The sequence below is a fragment of the Drosophila subpulchrella genome, chromosome X (assembly GCF_014743375.2).
Source record: "Drosophila subpulchrella strain 33 F10 #4 breed RU33 chromosome X, RU_Dsub_v1.1 Primary Assembly, whole genome shotgun sequence".
NCBI classification, from domain to species: domain Eukaryota; kingdom Metazoa; phylum Arthropoda; class Insecta; order Diptera; family Drosophilidae; genus Drosophila; species Drosophila subpulchrella.
The window spans coordinates 15,411,838-15,431,788 of record NC_050613.1 but is presented as its reverse complement, the minus strand read 5'-3'; the positions used below and the strand labels follow the sequence as shown (position 1 = coordinate 15,431,788).

The 19,951-nt window shown below is 38.6% G+C and overlaps 1 long non-coding RNA gene across 1 annotated transcript in view; it reads right to left on the bottom strand.

Moving 5' to 3' along the window:
* Positions 1-1,106: 1,106 nt before the first annotated feature.
* Positions 1,107-19,951, bottom strand: part of LOC119557561 — a 120,706-nt gene continuing 101,861 nt past the window's right edge. Inside the window, exon 3 of the long non-coding RNA XR_005220100.1 lies at positions 1,107-1,210. This is a non-coding gene — a long non-coding RNA (uncharacterized LOC119557561). The remainder of the gene's footprint in view (positions 1,211-19,951) is intronic.

Sequence of the window (19,951 nt, the reverse complement as noted above, 5' to 3'; positions counted from 1 at the left end):
TAGTTTGTAAAAACTTTTAGCATCAAAACATTTTAGTTTTCAAGAATTTCCACAAAAATTCCACTTTTTCAATATGTACCGAATGGGTTAAGAAAGTATTTAAACGGAATTTAAATGACCTTTCCATTGATGGCAAAATGTACATGAAGTTAGATCAAATTGTGTGTATATTTAACATTTGATTTGTGTAAATACTTTTGACCACCCCTGTTTAAGAGCCAGCGGGAGTTTAAAATAAAAGTACTACATTACCTCTTTAGGTGATCCAATTGACTAAACAATTATTTGTAATCAAAGGGCTTATAACATGCGTTTTCGCAACTTTTTTCAATTTCCATCTCTAGCGGCTTTTTTGCGGGCTGTGTCTGCATAATGAGAAACCGCGTCGCGAAATGAGTAAAAGCCGAAATTGAAAGAAATAAGCCGGAATGCTATGTGGCAGCACCCAGTACCCCCAGCCCCTTAACCCCTTGTCGCACACACTTTAGGGGGTTAAGTGGGGATGGGGGCAGGTGGGGCGGGTTAAGGCGTAGGTGTAGCCATAGCCTGTGGTTTCCTCTTGATGTGAGCCTTTGTCTTGTGATATCGAGTTGCGGCGTCTTCGTTGTTCATCCAACAACCCCCCTGCGAAGAAGTTCTGGGGCGACGACGCCTTTGTCTCCGGCGCTTTATTAAAATTAGTAAAAATTTTGGGAAAGAGTGGTGGGGGTGGGGGTGGTGTTTGTCACGGAACAGAACCACTCTCAAGCCACTCAATCCGTACAAACACCACCCAGCACCACCCACCACCCGACGCGCAAGGCCGGTGACAAGTGCCACAATGAGATTGCCGCGGGCAATTGTTTACGAGAATATCGCAAATTAAGTAGGGCTTAAATTTTACAAGCATTTCGCCTTTAAGAGTTAAGTGCTTTTCTGTTTTGAGCATTCGGTGTTATCGCCACAGTTCCCCCATTCCCAGTCTACGCCCCTGCAGCCCCATCCCCACCCCTTTTTTTTCTACAGGCTTTGAGCGGATTTCGGATTTTGATTGCCAGCAATTCGCCCTGGCATCCGTCTTTGACACTCAACACTCTTCGTTGACATTCCGTCGAGGATTCCTGCTGCCTCCTCATCTTGCAGTCCATCTGTATCCCAATGCCCTAAGTCCTTGCCACTCGATGGGGTTATTTTTGGTAAGCTTGGGCGAGAAATGTGGGTAGCGTTTTACCTAAAAAATATAAGAAAATGGTATTTTCAATTATGGATGTGTTGTTTTTAATTTATTAGTAAAATAAAAAGCTTTCTCAATTAATACATATAATTAAAACAATTATAATTACAAAAGATATATATGATTCCATAATAAACCCCATTGATAGTACAAATACCCTTTTTTGCTGGCCCCAAAAAGTATGCTATAAAAATCCACACACACGCTTGAATAAAATCTATGCTCGCCTAATGAAGTGAATTTGGTTTTCTTGGTTTTTAAGAGAAGAAAGGGTCTGGGAATGGGATTTCTGAATACGCCTGATTCGTGGTTAATAATATTTGCGGCTTTTGGCCATCGCCACAAAAGTGACTGCAACCGCAGTGGTTTTTGGCTGTAAATGTAAAGAAGCATCCCATCTCCCCGGGGCTCCTTTCAACTCCTTTGGCAAAAGTCTTTTTAATATTCTGTTGGTGCTGCGCCTTGACTTTGCCCCATCCATTTGCGTTCTTCTTCTGCCTTAGCCGACTACCGACCACCACTTTCTCCCACTGCTTTCTTTTCCTCGCTGACTCTGTAATTACGCGTATAGGATGATGATTAACGCTCACGCAGCAGACAGATGGTCTGGGATTCGGGCCACCTTGGTGGCAACTTGATTTTGCATTAACTGAAGCAAAGCTAATGAGTCTCTGCATGTGAATCCGCATCCGAATCCAAATCCGAGTCCGCATCCAAAGGATTTTTGTGTATTTTCTTTGCAATTAGTTTCTACTCGTCGCCGGCAAGCACATTAAAAAATGTAGGATATTTAATAGAAAAGAAATATATTTACTTTAGAAAATTAAAAAAAAATTGAAATTCAAATAATATTGTAAAATTGGAAAATCATTTATAAAAGTTTGAGCTTATATATCTGCCAGAGCAGACTTAAATATTATTCTATAATTTATTTCTTTACTGCCAAATTACAGATTATTTAAGGTTTTTTCATTCATTTCATTTTGATCATAAAATTAAAATTAGTTTAATTAAATTTAGTTTTTATTTTTGGCATTAACATTTAACATTTGGTTTAACTTTACTTTAATTATTAAATAAATATTAAATAAATGTTATATAAATTTAATAACTTAGCTAGATTGTAGAAAATAATCATATTCATCTAGGGCAATATTAGTATCAACTCAATTTAAATTGTTTTATACAACTTCGTTAAATCAGTGTACAATTGCTTCCATTTTTTCCTCAGTGCAATCATTTTATCCCCGCACTTTCTGACTTAGTTATGAAATTAGCAAACGCATTTTTATGGAAATGAAAGCGGAAAGTTGTCGGTACATAAACACGGAGATTCCATAGGCCAGTTCTGCGTCCCGAGTCCTGCGTCCTGCGTCCTGCGAGACTTTTTCAAGGACACCGGCTGTTTGGCTATGGCTTCTGCCTCTGCCTCTGCTTTTGCTTTTTGCAATGTAGTTAAAGCCTTTTGCCGCTACCGCTGGCAGTGCCAAAAACTTTGCCACACCCCCCATTTTCCAACTTTCCACCGCCCAACCCAGCAACCCAGCAACCTCTAACTCAACGCACTCGCTTTCATTTCCTTCGGCTTGGCTTTTCCTCGACTTTTCTTGGCGGCGTTTTAATCAGGCAAAGTGTGAAAGTACGACAGAGGCGGCCAAAAGTTTGTGCTTTATACATATTTTTAATATGCCAAGCGTGGCCGAAAAGTGCCGGGAGTTTGGGATTGTGTCTGCATCTGTGTCTGGGAAGTCGTCGCAACTTTCTGGCGCATTTCTGGCGTTCTCTCACTTCGATTCCAGTTCTCCAGTTCTCCAGTTCAAGGTTCTTCATCCTCCGGAGCTCCCCGGCTCTTTAATTAGTCCCTCGGCTGCGGGCTGGGGTTCCTCTTAAAGCCAAAAGGCGGTTAATTGGAATTTATAAACGACTAAGGCAACACCTACGCGGGATTTTACCCATCAGTTTTGCACCCATTCTAACATCAGTGTCATAATCGCTAACGTTAATTGCCAGGAACTTTATATACATATATGTACATATGGCGGAGTCCTTCTATCGAGTGCTTACATTTGCCTCGATCTCAATTGCTTTTCAATGCGATACAATGGCTGTAAAGGCACTGCAAAAAAATAGTTAGTACTTAATATATATATTAAACTAAGAAATTTATCAGTAGGAACTATAAAACGTTAGTAACAACTAGTTTAGTTTTATATCTATGAAATTTTTAATACCTAAGTCAAAAAAATTTTTTAATGCATTTTGTATAATTGATTCAACACCTTGTTAAAACTTATTTACATTTTATTTTTACTTATGTTCAGAAGGGTTATTCTAAACATAATACTTATAAAACTCAAATGTCTACAATACACAATACCACATAGAGAAAATTCTGACGTTCTCATATGAGTTGAAAATGTTCTTGAAACTAAAACGACATTTTGAAGTTGAAAATGTTTTTTATTTTGCTCGAATAAAGTTGAATTGACAGAATTTAAGTACATTGTATGTACAAATAAACTATTAGTTCAGTCCTTAGTGTATACTTATCAAAAAGTTGTTAAATAAACTCAATTTAACTTTTCTCTTCTTACCATTTCGTTATTATATTGATACAAAAATGTACTTTTTAAGAACGGATGTTCTCAATTCAAGAACAATGTTCTTGGATAGTTTTCTCTGTGCAGCTTAATACAACATTTAGGGAATGCATCTACCAAAAGTTTTTATAATAATTATATCAGAATAATTTACAACTCAAATTTAATAAAATTTAGTTTATGTTTTTATTCCTATTTGGCTTATGCTTGAAATGGTTTATTTAATAATACACAGAGAAAATTCTGACGTTCTCATCTGAGTTGAAAATGTTCTTAAAAATAGAACGACATTTTTAAGTTAAAAATGTTTTTATTTTGCTCGAATCAAGTTGAATTGGCGGTATTTAAGTACATTGTATGTACAAATAAACTATTAGTTCAGTCCTTTAAAAACTCAATTTACCTTTTCTCATCTTACCATTTCGTTCTTATATTGATACAAAAATGTACTTTTTAAGAACGGATGTTCTCAATTCAAGAACAATGTTCTTGGATAGTTTTCTCTGTGCAGTTTAATACAACATTTAGGGATTGCATCTATTAAAAGTTTTTTTTTAATAATTATATCAGAATAATTTATAACTCAAATTAAATAAAACTCATTTTATTTATTTATTCCCATTTGACTTATGTTTAAAATGGTTAATTTCATAATACACACAATACATCTTAGATACATTATTTAAGGACCGCTTTTTCTTCGAGTGCATGCACGCGTATTCATATCTGCATCTAGCACACATCCTTCATGCGTTTGTGTGTGTGAGTGGCTGGGTGGGCGGTTCTAACTGTATCTATGTACTTTTAATTGCCGGCAATTAAAACTTAAATACACCTCAGTCGAGGGTGGCTGTTGTTGTTGTTCCAGTACACAAGTACAAGTATTTGTTGGTGCGTGCCAAGCTTCATTTAGTGCGTTCGCCAGTGCGGTTAAGTCACCAAGGTGCTAAGTGCCACGGTGGAAGAGGGGGGCACTGTGGGGTTAAGGTTCGGGAGGTAGGACCCTTAAATAACAAGAAAATTGCGTGGCAAGCGCAAATACAATACGCACTTAAGCGATTTCGGGTGATTGAAAAGCGATAAGCTGCACTTTCAATGTGAGGGACGCCAAATTGGATGGGGGGATCCAAGGATAAGGGACTCGGATCTCAAAGAGGGTGGGGCATATACTTACATAACACCAGGGTGGCTCGGACAACCGCAGACAGTTCCCACGAATATATAAATATACAAAAAAAAAAGTTCACTACGGCCAAAGAAAAGAATCGCGGTTGTCAGCCACAACATACTCATAAAAGTTAAACTGCCATTAATAAGTTGAAAAGAGAAGAGGAGAAAAGGAAAATGGAGGGGGGTGGTGACCGCGTCCTTGCTGCGCCTCACGCTAATTAAATTCAATTAAACGACAATCAAACAATGTCAAGCGGAAGTCAAAAAAAAGTTCAGCGATTACAAAAAAAAAAAATTGAGGAAAAATGAAAATGAGAAACTCAACCTGTCCATGGCAGAGAAACCCCCCTCCACCCACCTCTGTCTCTTCAAAACGCGACCATGCCCCCTTTGGAAAAGTACGCCCACGCAATTGCCCACGCAATGCATGGAAATCGTGGAAAATGTGAAAAGTGAAAGCTGTAGCATAACATTCAAGTAATTATTTTTATTTTTCCGAAAATACTTCTATGGGGTATATTTCTTTGATAAATGGGTAAGAATATTTTAAAGGACATCTTCTTAAAATAGAATTCAAAGAGTACGTATATCTGGAATATATTAAAGAGAGTTTATAATGCTTATTAAAATAGAAAATAGTAATAGATGTGTTTTAAGTCATTGTTTCCCACAAAAAAAAACACTTTTTCATCATATATTTTTAAAAAATATTTTGTGAGTCTTAAAAACAAGTATTACAAAATATGGGAGCCAACTTTTTTAATTCTTTTTAACCCAATGTTATTAGTTTTAAATATTTTTTTTACAAATATTTAAAAATGTACTTTAAAATTTTCCTTCATTTATAGAGTATTCACATTTGTTTCCCAAGTCCTGTACATTTTGTGAGTTCATTTTTTTTCGGCGTTTTTTTCGGCTTTCATTTTTTCGTTTTCACTTTGACTGACGACTTTTGCTTTTCGGCAGCAATTGACACGCGATATGGCCGACTGTCCACGCTCCGTAAGACCCCACCCCAAAAAAAATCCGAGAAACAGATTCAAATTCTGTTGTTTTCCGTTTGTATTTTTTTTGTTGGCTGTATATTTTTACTTTGCTTCATATTCTGCCTTTAACGTTTGCGTGACTCGTCGTTTGAAATGTTAATGATGACGATGGTACAGGAGTGGACAGGACTTCAGCCCCGGCTCCTTGGTACCACCAGCTGGTTGGGAGGACCAAGCCATCAACCTGTTGACAGTTTGGACCAAGTTAAGCGAGCGTGTCACATGTCCAACAAAAAGGGGGGTTCCGGCAGAAAAAGGGGCGTAGAGGGGGTCAGGGTTCATCCAGTGGGCGACTCGAGTTGGCTTAACCCTTTCGGCGCATTTCATTAACGCTTCCCCCTGTCAAATGGTTACACCTTTTCCAGCTTTTCCAGCCTTTCTCCGGTTGCCTTTCTTTTTATTCTCATTTTGGGTTATTTTGGTTTTTATTACTTCGGGCTCATTTTGCATGCAGCCAGAGCAGTCGGCCCATATATATATATATATTTTTTTTTTTTAATGCGTCGGTTTTCCTGCTGATGAAGTGAATCAAATTGAGGCCGGCAGTAGGGGGTTAAGTGTGGGTTTGGGCTGTGTAATTGCATTTTTATTACTTGGCCCTGGCCAGCAACTTCCATCTCAAGCCTTCAGTTACGAACTCCTCATCTCAGTTGAGCCCGCCACCGCGACAGTTTGTTAAGTGCCCCGGCCAGAGGGGAAAAATGGTTGGAAATATTAAGCGGTAAAGTGGGAAAAAAAAATTATCTCAAAAGGGTTGGTTGCACAGTAGCATTGGTAAAAAAAAATTCATCAACCTAGGTGTAAAAACTTTTAATATGTTTAATTTTGCACCTATTCTTATCGGCGCAGGAGAGGGTAGCACGGCTATATTAGACTATTTCAAGGGTTTAGATTTGGAAAATACATTTTCCGATATCTATACAAATGAGTCCAAAATAGTATAGCTACACCGTTAAAGTTTTTACCACATATTGTAAATGTAGGTTAGTGCTAAGAACTCAAAGTCCAGATACTTAATGAGTTAGAAAATTCTTAAGATAGAACTGAATAAACCCACAATATTTTAATTCCTTTCTTTTTAATTTCACTTAAAATATGTTTCATTATCCTCTTTAAAAAATACTTTTATTTAATTTATTCAAAATAATACTAAGCAATATTTATTTTATTTTTAAAATTATAAAAAAAATCATTTAAGTTTTCATTCCTAGAGTGCAACACTTAGTTGTGCCTGTTACCATAACCGCCGAGTCCAGTTGAGTGAAGTTCATTTGAGGAGCTCTTCTGATGGCCAGGGGCAAAAGGACTCTTGCTACCGATGGGGTGATGGGTTTTTGGGTGGTTTGGGCGGTTCGGCGGTTGGGAGGGTGGTGCGGTGGGTGGTTGTCCTGACCGCACGCAGATTTAGCTCCTCGGCTGGCCATAAAAGCCGCCTCGAAGATGGCCTGCGAGTGCGGCTCAGGGTCTTTGCCACTTTTGAATAATTTTAACCCAAATAAAAAATGATGTGAATTCCTAATTAGGCACAAAACAGCGACCAGCCAGCATCAGCAACCCACAAGGAAATCAGCGCCGTTTGTTCGTCGTATCCTTGGTCGCAAGGATGGATGGATGGATGTATCCACTGGGATGGTATGGTATGGTGTGGTGTGGATGGAGCAGTCCTTGGGCGTCCTTTCGCTGGCGTTATGATGATGGCTAAATGCCAGGACTGACTGTCACGGCCACGTGGGAATTGAACGCTCCAGACTTTCGAATATTTCTCTCCTTTGACCACGCCTGACTAGTTAAAATGCAAGGATTTCGCTTTTCCTTCGACTTCTTTTTTTTTTCAAATCCGCCCCACAGCGCCGCATTGACAAATTGATATTTGCATTTAAATTGAAAATTTACATTTGTGCCAACGATGACGATGATCGAGGGTCTTTCGTCTCGGTCTTTTGGCCTCGATTCTTGGGCACTGCAATCGCCTTGTGGTCACAGTGGTGTAATTCACATTAAATACCGCATTTTTCTTATTTCTGCCCCATTTCCATATCCTTCGTGGCTTCAATTGGACGTCACTTCATTCGCTTGACATTCGACATTAATACCATCGTCCCATCTCTCTACACAGAAATAATAAAAATGTAAAAAAAAAATAAAGGAAAGCAGACACAATTTGCATTATGAAATAACATTTCTTTTCTTTCATTGCCGTGGACCCAAAGCACTACTTAGATTGTTGTTGGCCCAAAAGCATCTGCTCCAAAGTCCTCCGGAGCCAATCTGTGTTTATTACTTTATGCTCTTGTTTTTTTTGGGGAAAACATCTGGGCTGGGAGATGTGGCAGGTGACTCCCAAGTGGCAGGGTGCACCATTTCTTGGAAAAGGAAGGTGTCAATCAATCAAAGGTTGATGCACATGCACGCAAAGGGTCAAAGGTCAATCGGTGGTGGTTCAGTCGATATGATCTTAAAGTTTTCGAGACACTCTATACACAGCTTGATTAGTTTAATATATTTTTTAGTTAAACAACTTGTTTTGCCGATTAGTTATTTGATTACTTTACTAAGGATTATATATAAAAGACCTACAAATATTTCATTTATTTTTTGAAATTTCTTAACACTAACAAAATATAAGTACTATGGGTATTCCCTTAAAACAAAAGACTTGACCATAAATATCAATTTACTGTGAAATAGGCCGTGATAAAATTTTTAAATGGGAAATAGTCCTGTCGTAGAAGATTAAAATAGATGAAATATATCTAAACTAAAAATGCCAAAGACTAAAACAGATATGACTAGAAAACTTAAATAAATATTAGGAAACCATGTAATAAACTAAAACGTTTTTCATACATAACTTGACATTAATAACTTTTTAATTTAAAATACTTTCGTATTTTAAAGTACGTTTTTGTGATGCCAAGGCAAAACACTAAAAATAGTAAATAATTCCTAAAGAAATTTGTTTTCCAAGAAAAGATATCTTATTTATACCTTTTTTCTTAAGGCTAGGTATCCCAGAGTATGCAATTCGTTTTTGAGCCCAAGAAACTTCAGCGTATTCATAAATTTCCCAGTTTGTTTAAACAAATTTTTCTCGTGTTCCTTGGCAGGCTGTCCAATATTATTTATTTTCCTAAGTGGCAGCAAGGACCCAGAAAATCCTGATTGGATGTGGATGCTGAGGATGGGAATGGGGATGGGGTTGGGAATGGGGATGGGGATGCGGGTTGAGGCTGGCAAAAGGGTTGCCGGTTTACTAAACAAAGCCTCATATGCGGGTGCCAATATTGGGACTCCACGTGAGTGGGTGGGTGGGTTGGCTTGGGTTTTACCCTCTGCCTGCGGGTCACGGCATTCGGTAATGGTGATAAAATATGCTCAAATTTGCCAAATATGAAAAGGTAGCAGGGGTCCAAGGGCTGGGAGATTACCCGCAGGCAATGGTTCGGACAATCTGAATACGGAATCTGGGAATCTGGATCTGAATCTGATTCTGATTGTATGAAGCTGAGGCTGTGGAATACGTCATAGATGGAAATCTAGCGGTCCGAATCTGGGCGAAATGAAAATAAATGCGTTCGCTAAAACGAAGCGATTGATTTTAACCTACCCACCAGCCAACCACTTCATGTTTTCTATTTTTTTTTTTTGGTCCTTTGTCTAGCAAGGACCACAAGGACCTTTCGCTGCAGTTGCCAGTCGAATTTTTTATTCATGCGAGCATAAAGAAGCGACACAAAAAAAATTGTGTGTATAAAAAATATGAGAGGAGGACATTGGAAATGGAATTTCGCACAAAAAAGAAACGCATATATATAATAAAAAGAGCCCCGTCCACTTGCTGGTCATTCATGTGTGTCAAAATGGCAAACTGAATTTGTATTCAAACATTCGCATTCAAATACACCCACACCCAATCCAGTCGCCGATGTTTGCCGACGTCGCACATGCGTTAATATTTCCGGGCGTAATGTCGGCTGGCCATAAAAAATTGAATAAAATATATCTAAATAATAGGAAGGAAAAATGAAAAACCGACACTGAGGGAAATGGGTTGAAAAGTTTGATTCAAGCTCTTGTTAAAACCATGCACATTACAGAAAGAAAGAAAACCAGAAAACCTTCAATAAAATTGGAATTGTTTTTTACAAAACATTTGAATTTTCTTTTTAAAGATCAGATTTTATTCTTCCTTATTTTAAATGTTAAAGCTCGTACTTCTTTCTTAAGTTTTTTTTTAATGTACGTACACTTTAACCTTTTATTTTCCAGTGCCCACACACACTTGCCATTTTTGTGACATTGCCAAATTGTCACGCGTTGAATTTTTTTGTTTGGTTTTCGTACAAAAAAATATGTGTATGTAGCGAAAAAATAAATAAAAATGAAAAATAAAATTTGCATTTTATTCAATTTCAGCAACATCCGCCTGGGCCTCCGTCACTCGATCGCCACTCGCATTGTTCTGGTTATTTACGAGTTTGTTAAGTGCGCAACCCGCTCTTCATTCCTTGACCCTATGCGAACCCAATGAACCAGCAACCCATGACCGGACATGGCCGGCAATTTGTAGTTGCCATCCTTGTAGTTGGACCTCCAGGACTCAGACAGATATGGCATGATAAATCTGAAGAAATCTTCAGAAATTGTCATATTTTAAACTATTCTAAGACCACTAAATCTGCTTTAAAGATATATAAAATTGTACAACATGTAACATTTTTATTTTATTTTAATTTATACAATTATTTAGTTTATGTTAAAAGCGAAAAAAGATCACAGCCTTATGCTCATAAAATATATTTTGGAGAAAGCAATGTTTTGTAGAAGGAAACTGGTGCCCATAATTAAATCCTAAAATGTTATATTGTTGAAAAATCATTTGAGAATCTGAAGGAATGCTTTAAGGTGTTAACTCTTTCGGCAAGAATTGGTTAAATCCCATTAAATTTCGGCCCCCAAATATTTTTCCCGCTGAAACCCTGATTCGTTTAAGTTCTTTTCGCGTTCCAGTCTATTTTCCCCCTCAATTAACCGGGCTTTTTGTAATTATTTCATTAAGATTTGCTGGCAGCCAGATTTAATTGGATTTTCAAAATGCGTCGAAGGCGGAAAAGGGCAGGGGATTCCCGTATGTTCGCCCTGGTGTTCCGTTGATGGCTTTTAGTTAGCGTGTCCTGATCGACCTTGTTGCATGCCAATATTAATAATAGCAAAAGGCAATAAAGCCTATTAGAGCCGGCACACATTCGGGCCATTAATGAAATACATTGATTTCTGTGTCCCCGTCGAATTTATGGTAACAGCAAGAAGTTAAGGGTAATGTGCAAGGGTTTAATTCCAGTCCCATCAAATTCGCGTCTGCAAAGGGGGAATTTTTGGTGACATGTTCATGTCCTGTTCATGTTGGCCCCTCTCCAAAAATGCCCGTGTCTTCACCCCCTGCTCCTTCTCCAGAGTCTGAACCTGAGTCCCAACCTTGCGTGTTGTCACGTTATAAAAACCGAAACGATCCCCAGAACCCCGTCTCCAGGACATTTGTTGGTTCCGCTCGTTACCAGAAGCGCCAACTCAGCACGAAATGACTGTGACTCCGTTTCTGATGAGGACAACGTCAACGGGTTTGCACAGAAAGAAAACAAATATATTAGATTTTTTTTTATCCAAAAACCAATTCAGAAAGCAAATTTGGAATGCAAGAATTCCCATACATCCTAAGAATTATTTTACGAATATACATTTAATATTTGTTATTCCATTTTTTGTTGGTAACCAATTAAAGTTATAATACATTCCAGTTGCGTGTAACTTCTTACAAGTGATAAATAGTTTATTGACAGGAATCCAAAATCCACATAAACTTCAAACTGAACTTGTAAGAAGTCTTAACGTTAAAGTAAATGTGGGAGTTTGAAAACGATTTGTTAAACTTTTTGTGGTAGTAGAATAAAATGAATTTTTGTGTGCTAGTTATTCAAACTTTTTTGTTAGCGCATATTTAATATTATAAAGTTGGGCCCGCAAATAATAATACAATATTTCAAAGTGAAAGAGAAAGGTAAAAGAATGCTTAATGGTTGAGTAAAGGTTAGCATTTAAAAAAGTTTTCTCCAACTTTTTCTGATAGTATAGTGTTAAAGTGCTAGACAAAAGTATTGAAGGAAAAAATGTAAATGTTTTTACAAAATGCATGTAATAGTGTTCGTAACATTATCCTGATACAAAATTTGTAATTCGAATTTATATTTTGTGGTTTCATTAAATTAAACTGAAGACTTATTTTTTCTCCGGTGCTGTTGATCCCGAATGAGGGGTTACGGGGTTACGTAGTTGCAATCCCCACCCCTCAATGGCAGGTTATTAATAAATCCTTAACCCTTTGCCTTATGTTTCTGCCACTGTTTCTGTTATTGGTTATGCTACTGCTTCTGTTTTTAGCCTCGGTTTTTTGTGTGCGTGCCGGGGCTTCCTGTTGCGGAAACGGAAACGCAATGCCGACAGGTCTACATACGAGTATAATCGATTAGTTCGATATTAGATTGAATTTATGAGCCCAGCCTAGTCCGTCTTGGCCTTTGGACCCGCTCATTTGTTTTCTTGTTGGGCCATTGCACCTGTCGTCCACCAACGGCAATGAACTGAGCCAACTTTCCAGCGCTGAAAGTAAAAGAACTTTAAGTTTAGGCACCCAAACACATTCAGACAGTGCGAAAGAGAAATTAAAGAAAAGTCGCGCGCCAAAGTTTGCCATACCAAAAATTTTTGTTCCGGATAACTTTCGCCTTGGCCAGGCAAGTTTTGAGGCCATAATTGAAATTATGGCGCCCAACGTGGGGCCTTAAAGAGTGAAGAACTTTAAGGAGAGCTATTGGTTTATCTGAAAGGTTTGTGCTGGCATGGCAGGTTATTAATTAATTGGAGCTGAACCACAACCACCCGGGCAAATATCAATGATGACGGACTGCGACTGCAGGCTATTGCAGGTGATTATTTTTCTATTTTTTTTCTTTTTTTTTTTTTTGTTCTTATTTCTAGCGAGTGGGGAGTACGAGGTTAAGGCCGCTTTGATGGATTGCAGAAAGGTATTTTATGTAATAGATGAGTGCAGAAAGAGACAGAACGAGCGAAGAGCGTGTGCCTTATGTACAGTGAACCCCCGGTTGTGGAATTGCAGGCGTGGCAATCGCCTCATAGGCGCAAGCGTTGGAGCTCCCAGAGCCACAAAAAACGGGGCCGCCTCCCAATGGAAAAGCGCGGAGGCGTCGCCAAAGTCGGGAAATTCGCGCATGCGTCGGTTTTTCCTCCTCGGCGCTTTTCGTTTCTTGGTCCTTGGAGCACCCCCTATCTGGATGTATTCCGAATCCTGGCCGTCCCAACTGTTCTACTTAATGCGCCGCTTTCGGAGAATCCAGTTCAGTGGCAGACGGACGGGCATTGAGCAGATGTCTGGGACTCCTTATTCTTTTTACGTGGGTTTCCCCAAAAAGAAACTCAAAAGTAAACATCGTAAAATACAAAAAACAAAGACAACAAAAAATAGAAGAAAATGCCAAAACAAGGGGATGAATAATTAGATTTCTCAGTTCTAGAGTCCCCTGGCTCGGCCTAATTTCATTGTTTTTTCAGTTATTTTGAATGATTCCTGCCCCTCACTCTCGCAAAAACGTCAAATGAAATGAACATTTTTCCCGAATTTCTTATCCCCAATTTTCCCTCATTTTCCGTTTCTTTTTTTTTTTACTTATTTTCATTTTGATTTTTTTTTTTTTTTTAGGTTGGCTTTCTGCTTGTGTTTCTTATTAAGTTGAGCGACAGTTGTTTTTATTATTTTTATTGCCCAAGCCTCCCGACCGTTCATGTAAATCAAAACTGACTAATGGCATGCGAAAAACAATAAAAACCCTAAATGAAATAATGAGCCAGGGGACTCCTGATGGGCCAGGACCACTGAGGTGGAGCGGATGGATGGGGAGAAGCCGGCTGGATTCCTTGCAGTTGGAGTTGGCCACTTTGAGGGGGGGATTTTGATCGAGTGGGTCTGGGCCCCCCTTATCTATCGGGCATTGTTAGCCAGCAATTTGCCAATATTTTGCTGTCCAGATAACGGACACAAAGGCAACTTCACCCTGCGTCCAGCATTAGTGCTGTCAAATACTGATCAAATCGGGAAATGAATAAAGTAAATATTATTTGAGACTATGGCAATGTACTTCAAATGGAAATACAAGGCAAGTGGAAAGCTTAACCAAATAAATATGTTAAATGTTAAGTTTTAGTTGTTTTTTTATGAAAATATATAAAGTCTCACTTAAAAGTCAAGCCCATAAATTTGTTTCAATTATTCTGTTTATAATCACATATCATTCTTATTAAAACTAATAATATTAATATTTACAACATGAAAATTCAACATACAATATTTTAGAAAAAAATATATATTATGTTATATTATATCTTATATGTTAAATTGTTATAGTTTTGATTTAAAATAATTTAAATAATTTATTAAAAAGTCAAGCCCATATATCTTTTAATTATTCTGTTTAAGTCACTTTTTTTTATAATATGAACTAATTGCATTAATATTTTAAACATGAATTTTAAACATGCGATACTTTAGCAAAATACAAAAATACAGAGATGAAAGTAAATCTATCAGTTAAAAATTTATTTCATATCGGATTAAAAAAAATAATAATATTTAAAGAAAATATTGTTACGTATTTTTTAAGGGAACTACTTCAAGGCTTTTATTGCTTGTGTTTTTCGTGATTCAAGAGAGTACAAAAAGTTGTTGATAAAGATGCCAATTCGGCATCCCTGGCTCGCATGGATGATGCATGGCGACAGGGACAAGCGCCCTTATCTGTCAACGATTCCCAGACTGGACACTCGGGTGCGGGTTTTGCGGAGCTCTCTTTTTAATGTGATTATCTTGTAGCGTGCATGTCCATGTCGCATGTCTGTTCCCCCATCCAATACCCCCCTCCCCTCCCCCAGCCATATATATATACACCGGATTTCGGATTTTGGACTCTTGGACACTTGGTCTCCGGATTCTGGACATCTCTGCGCTGGCTTATCGAACAAATTGACAGGCGGCAAGGGAGGAGGTCGAGGGGTAAACTGTTATTCCAGCATCAGGCGATGATTAAAATGATGATGTCAGAGGCGAAAGGAAAACAAAACAATACTCGGGCTGTCTATGGCTGATGGTCTATTCCTATGGTGTGTTTTGTCGGGGGTCCCAGGACCGGACAAGTGCCAAAACTTAACTTTTCACTTGACCACTTCAGACGTCGACCCTGTTCCCAGTTCCCAGTTCCCTGTTGCTGCCCCAAAAAATCCCACATCCTGCCCTCGGGGGAATTTTGGCAGGAACATGGCGACACAGACAATGGGGCAAATCACTGGCCAGCAATCCAATCGAATCGAAACGAAGCCAATCCCACGGCAGGCAGTCCAACAGTTCAAAATCGAGATTCAAGTCGAGAGCACTTGGCCATAAATTTATGACATTCATTAGAACGTCAGATTAAGAAATCTCCAGTCGAGCAGCTGACGCCAGCAAGTACAAAATAAAGTAAAAAAAAAAAAAACAACAAACGTGAAAAATAAGAAAAACAGGGCTATTGCTCCATCCCCCTTAAACTCGGGGAGATTTTAGAACCCCCTTTAGCTCAAGAGGCTGCAAAAAGGGCAGTCCTTAAGGTACAGGCCAAAAAATAGCACAAACAAAGATGCAACGGGTATTAATCTATTTTTAAATATAATATACAGGCAGGTTACTAAAAAGCATACCCTGCATCTTTAATATCTGTGCCTTGGTTTAATATTTACCTTAAATTGTGTTTCTTGCTTTTCGTTTCATTTCCTTAATAGCGAATTCTTATCTAATTGCTCAGAATAAAAAAATTAAAGTGAATTTAACTAAGTATACAAAATATAATTTAAAATTGTATTTAAGCTTATAAAAGTTCATATATAAATAATTTCAAGAAAGCAGACATATCTTAAGTTAAAATAATAATATATTTTGAATACATCTATAAGTTTCAATACATCTATTGGTTTGAATATAAATTATAATTGATTATTGTTTAGTAGTGATTAAGCCTCTATGGCATAAAATAAATGTCTTACTTTAATACTTTTAACTAAAAAGAATAAAACAACGTAGGATCTGTTTATATATTTGATCAACTAATGGTGATGCTCTCTAACTTTTATGTTGGGACAAGAACGAGTATCCCCAAAAATGATATTTTCAAACCCCAAAGATACTTCGATTTTCCCGCAGTGTCCTGGGGACCTCGCTAAACGTGCACAATTGGAGTTCGAGATATTGAAAATGACTTTAAAGTCAGCCACAGCTGCGTCCTTTTGGCGCGGACTCCCTGCTCCTTGGTCCTTGGTCCTTTAGCCTTATGCCGTCCAGGTGGCTTTTGGTCTATTCCTTTCCATTCCTTCGGGCTCGACTTCGACTGGGGCTTCATAATTAAGTATGCGGTTAGCACGCACACCGATGTGCAGCAGGATGAGGTGGGGATGTGGATGGGGGTGGGGGTTGGGCAGGGGTGGGGCAAAAGCGACCGGAGGAGCAGAAGGACGAAGGACGAAGGCCAGGAGACGTACACAACTGTCACCGCTGCCAGTGGCAGTGCCTTTGGGACAGCTCGCGCCAGGATTTATGTGCACGACAAACAAACGACCACCGCAGGACAAGAAAGCGCTTAAGAAGTGCCCTTTTTAGGGGGGTGGTGGGTGGTGGTGCGGTGGGTGGCTGGGTGCTCTTCGGGTGGTTTTCCAGGGGGCGGGGGTGCAGCGCAACAATCCAAACAGCTGCGAGAGACAACAACCGCACGACTATCGACCAGCGACCAAGGTTGTTTTGGAAAACCAAGTTATTTAGCCACGAATCGAATGAAATGTCGCGCAACCCCCTCTCAAAAAAAAGGAAGTATTACCCACTCTACCCCCCCCATTTTGCAAATCGTTTGCGGTACCCGCCCGACATTTGGGACACATTTAGCAAAAACATTTTACGTATTCAGAAGGAAAGTTTGGTTGCTTCGCGTTGTTGCTGGCTGCCACCGCCAATGCGGTTGTTGTCGACTGGCTAGAAATGGCTAGAGCTCCCTAGAACCCATAGCCCTGCCCTAAGAACTGAAGCCCCAACCCTGAGAATTAGCCACCCCCCTCCTAACCCTCCTAGCCATGCCCATACCCATGCCCATGCCCCTGCTAATGCCAATGCCCCATTGTGTTTGCATTTCGCATTTGGCTTTGCTGCTGCGGCAAGTGGCAAGTTGTTGTCTTCATAACGCGTTGTCGTCGTCTTAGTTGCCGCTGGCGGACTGCCACCACACCAGTTCATAGCGAAACTTTAACAACAACATAGCTCAGGGGAAAAAAACGGGAAAGAAGTGAGCCCTTGAGTCAAGGCACTCGACCAGGGGATACCCTTACAATAAAAATATAGAGCCCTACTTCTTTAAAACACAAAAAAAAAGTGTAATTTGTGATCAGTTCAGATTTATTATTTGGGGATCCGTATAAAAAAGAACTTGAAATGTATAAAAACAATATAAACTCTTCCATGCCCTATTGATCTTAAATATATAAATACCATAAAAATACGGAAAAGAAGTAAGCCCTTGAGTCCAGGCACTCGACCAGGGGATACCCTTTCAATAAAAATATAGAGCCCTACTTCTTTAAAACACAAAATAAAAGTGTAATTTGTGATCAGTTCAGATTTATTATTTGGGAATCCGTATAAAAAAGAACTTGAAATGTATAAAAGCATTATAAACCCTATTGATCTTAAATATATAGATACCATAACATTATTTATTAACAAAACAAAACTTATTTCCAAATTCAAAATAAATGAACATGTATTTCTGTAAGATCAAAATAAGCTTCATGCTATATGCAGGGTATAGAAAACGCCTATCATAGAGCAAAAAAATCGGACCATGGAAATACCCACTGACGTAGGCCATTTAAAGGCGAGCTGGGCCAAAATTATGCTACGCGGAATTTAACAAATGACAAGCCAGCGTCTCAATTAGCCAGACAATTCGAAATGGATGGAGTTGATGTGTTGTTGCCGTTGTTGTTATGCTGATTTTCCTCATGATGATGTCTATATGGCAGGAAATACATGCGAGGATATGTAAAATACAGCAAAAGCAGGCACTGAGAGAAATGGGATGAAGTTGTCAATTTAAAATACTACAATGGCTTTTCTTATTGTAAGTTTTTAATAAAAAGATAGTAGAAATATAATATGATATTGGATATTTTCTAGAAATATAAGATATTAATATATATATTCTAATAGAAAGATATTGTGTTTTTTTATAGAAGCTGGCATATTTAATATTAAAAAAATGTAAAGTTAATAGCCGAAGGTCAAACGAGTTATGACAGATGTTAGTTAGTTTTTTTTTTATAGTGTAGGTTAGAGAGGAGTTCCGGAGTAACACAGCTCACACGCGGGCACACACAATTCAAAATACATAAATAAAATATACACACAAATACGCGTAACGACCTCATTAGCATAATAACGGTAAGTAATGGAAGAAAAATACCATTAAACAACACTTTATGACTTTCTTTCGCTGCCTTTGCGCACATACGATTTGCCTAAGTGTTGGTGTGTGTGGCACGGGTGTGTGTTTCCAATGGGTGTGTGTAAATCTCAGCTTTGGAGGCCCAGCATGTGCGACGCCTAATCAACTGAACATTGAATTTAAAAAGGACTCGAGGGGGTGATGGTATTATAAAGACTATAAAGTCTTGAATGAGGGATTTGAATTTTAGGAGCTCTGGCGAGGATATTATTTAAAGACCTCCATAGAAACAGCAAATTTAAAATACTTTACTAGACTTTTCCTAATGTTGCATTTCGAGAAGACCTTAACTGAATTGATTGGGTTAAGTCTCATAAAATCTGGTTAGCAAAAAAGTTATGAAGGCCCAAGATTTGCTTTTAATACTACACTTTAATCAAGGACTTTTTTCACTTACTTACCAACCAAATACCTTTAAGTATTCAATTAAAAACCCTACCGTTAATTACCTAAATTTAGAAGCAAATCTCATTTGTTGTCAAAAAATGGAAATTGCTTAATTTCCAATGGAAATTTTACGCTACTTTTTGTGCCTTTTTTATGTTTGCATTTTTCCCCATTGTATTATTCACTGTTTTCTTAGCGAATTTTTGGGATTTGTGTCGTTTTTTCCGTGTTTTCTAGCTCTCAGGGCTGCAATAACATGTTTAAAGTATGTTAAATGAGGCTGCGACCTCGGAGAAACCCCCATTTAAGACCATCCCACAGGTCTTAACCCCATACCGCCGGTCCCTTTGGACAGATAAAAGTCGAGCGCGCGCCCCCCTGGACCAAAAGAAAAAAGCAGCCGCCCCCCTTACCCGTTTCCTTTCCTTGTTTATTTAGGTCTGAGCTAATAAAAAGGCTTACCATCTCAATAAAAGTATTTAACACAAGCGTTTTACTACACTTGAACATTATTTTTTCCTTCTCAGCTGTCCTTTTTCAAGGCAAAACAAAAAAAAAAAGGAGGGTTTCTTTGCCTTCGGTTTTGGTTTCAGTTGCTCATCTTTGGGTCTGGCTGTCGGGCTGGTGGTTCTTTGTCTTGGACCCCGTCTGGTATAATATCGCTCACAAAGGGGAGCAGGGAGGTGGTCTGGGTAAATCCCTTAATCTATGGAAATGCTACGCAATTACCACGACAAGCCGCTCCATGTGACGCGCTCTGGATGCTGATTTTCCGACCCGAATACTTCCACACTGACTGACGGATCCTGACCCTTTCTTTCTACAATTTTTTTTCTTTTTTTTTTGTGTCCATCCTTTTACGGTCGCCTTATTTTTTTTTTTGGTATTTTATTT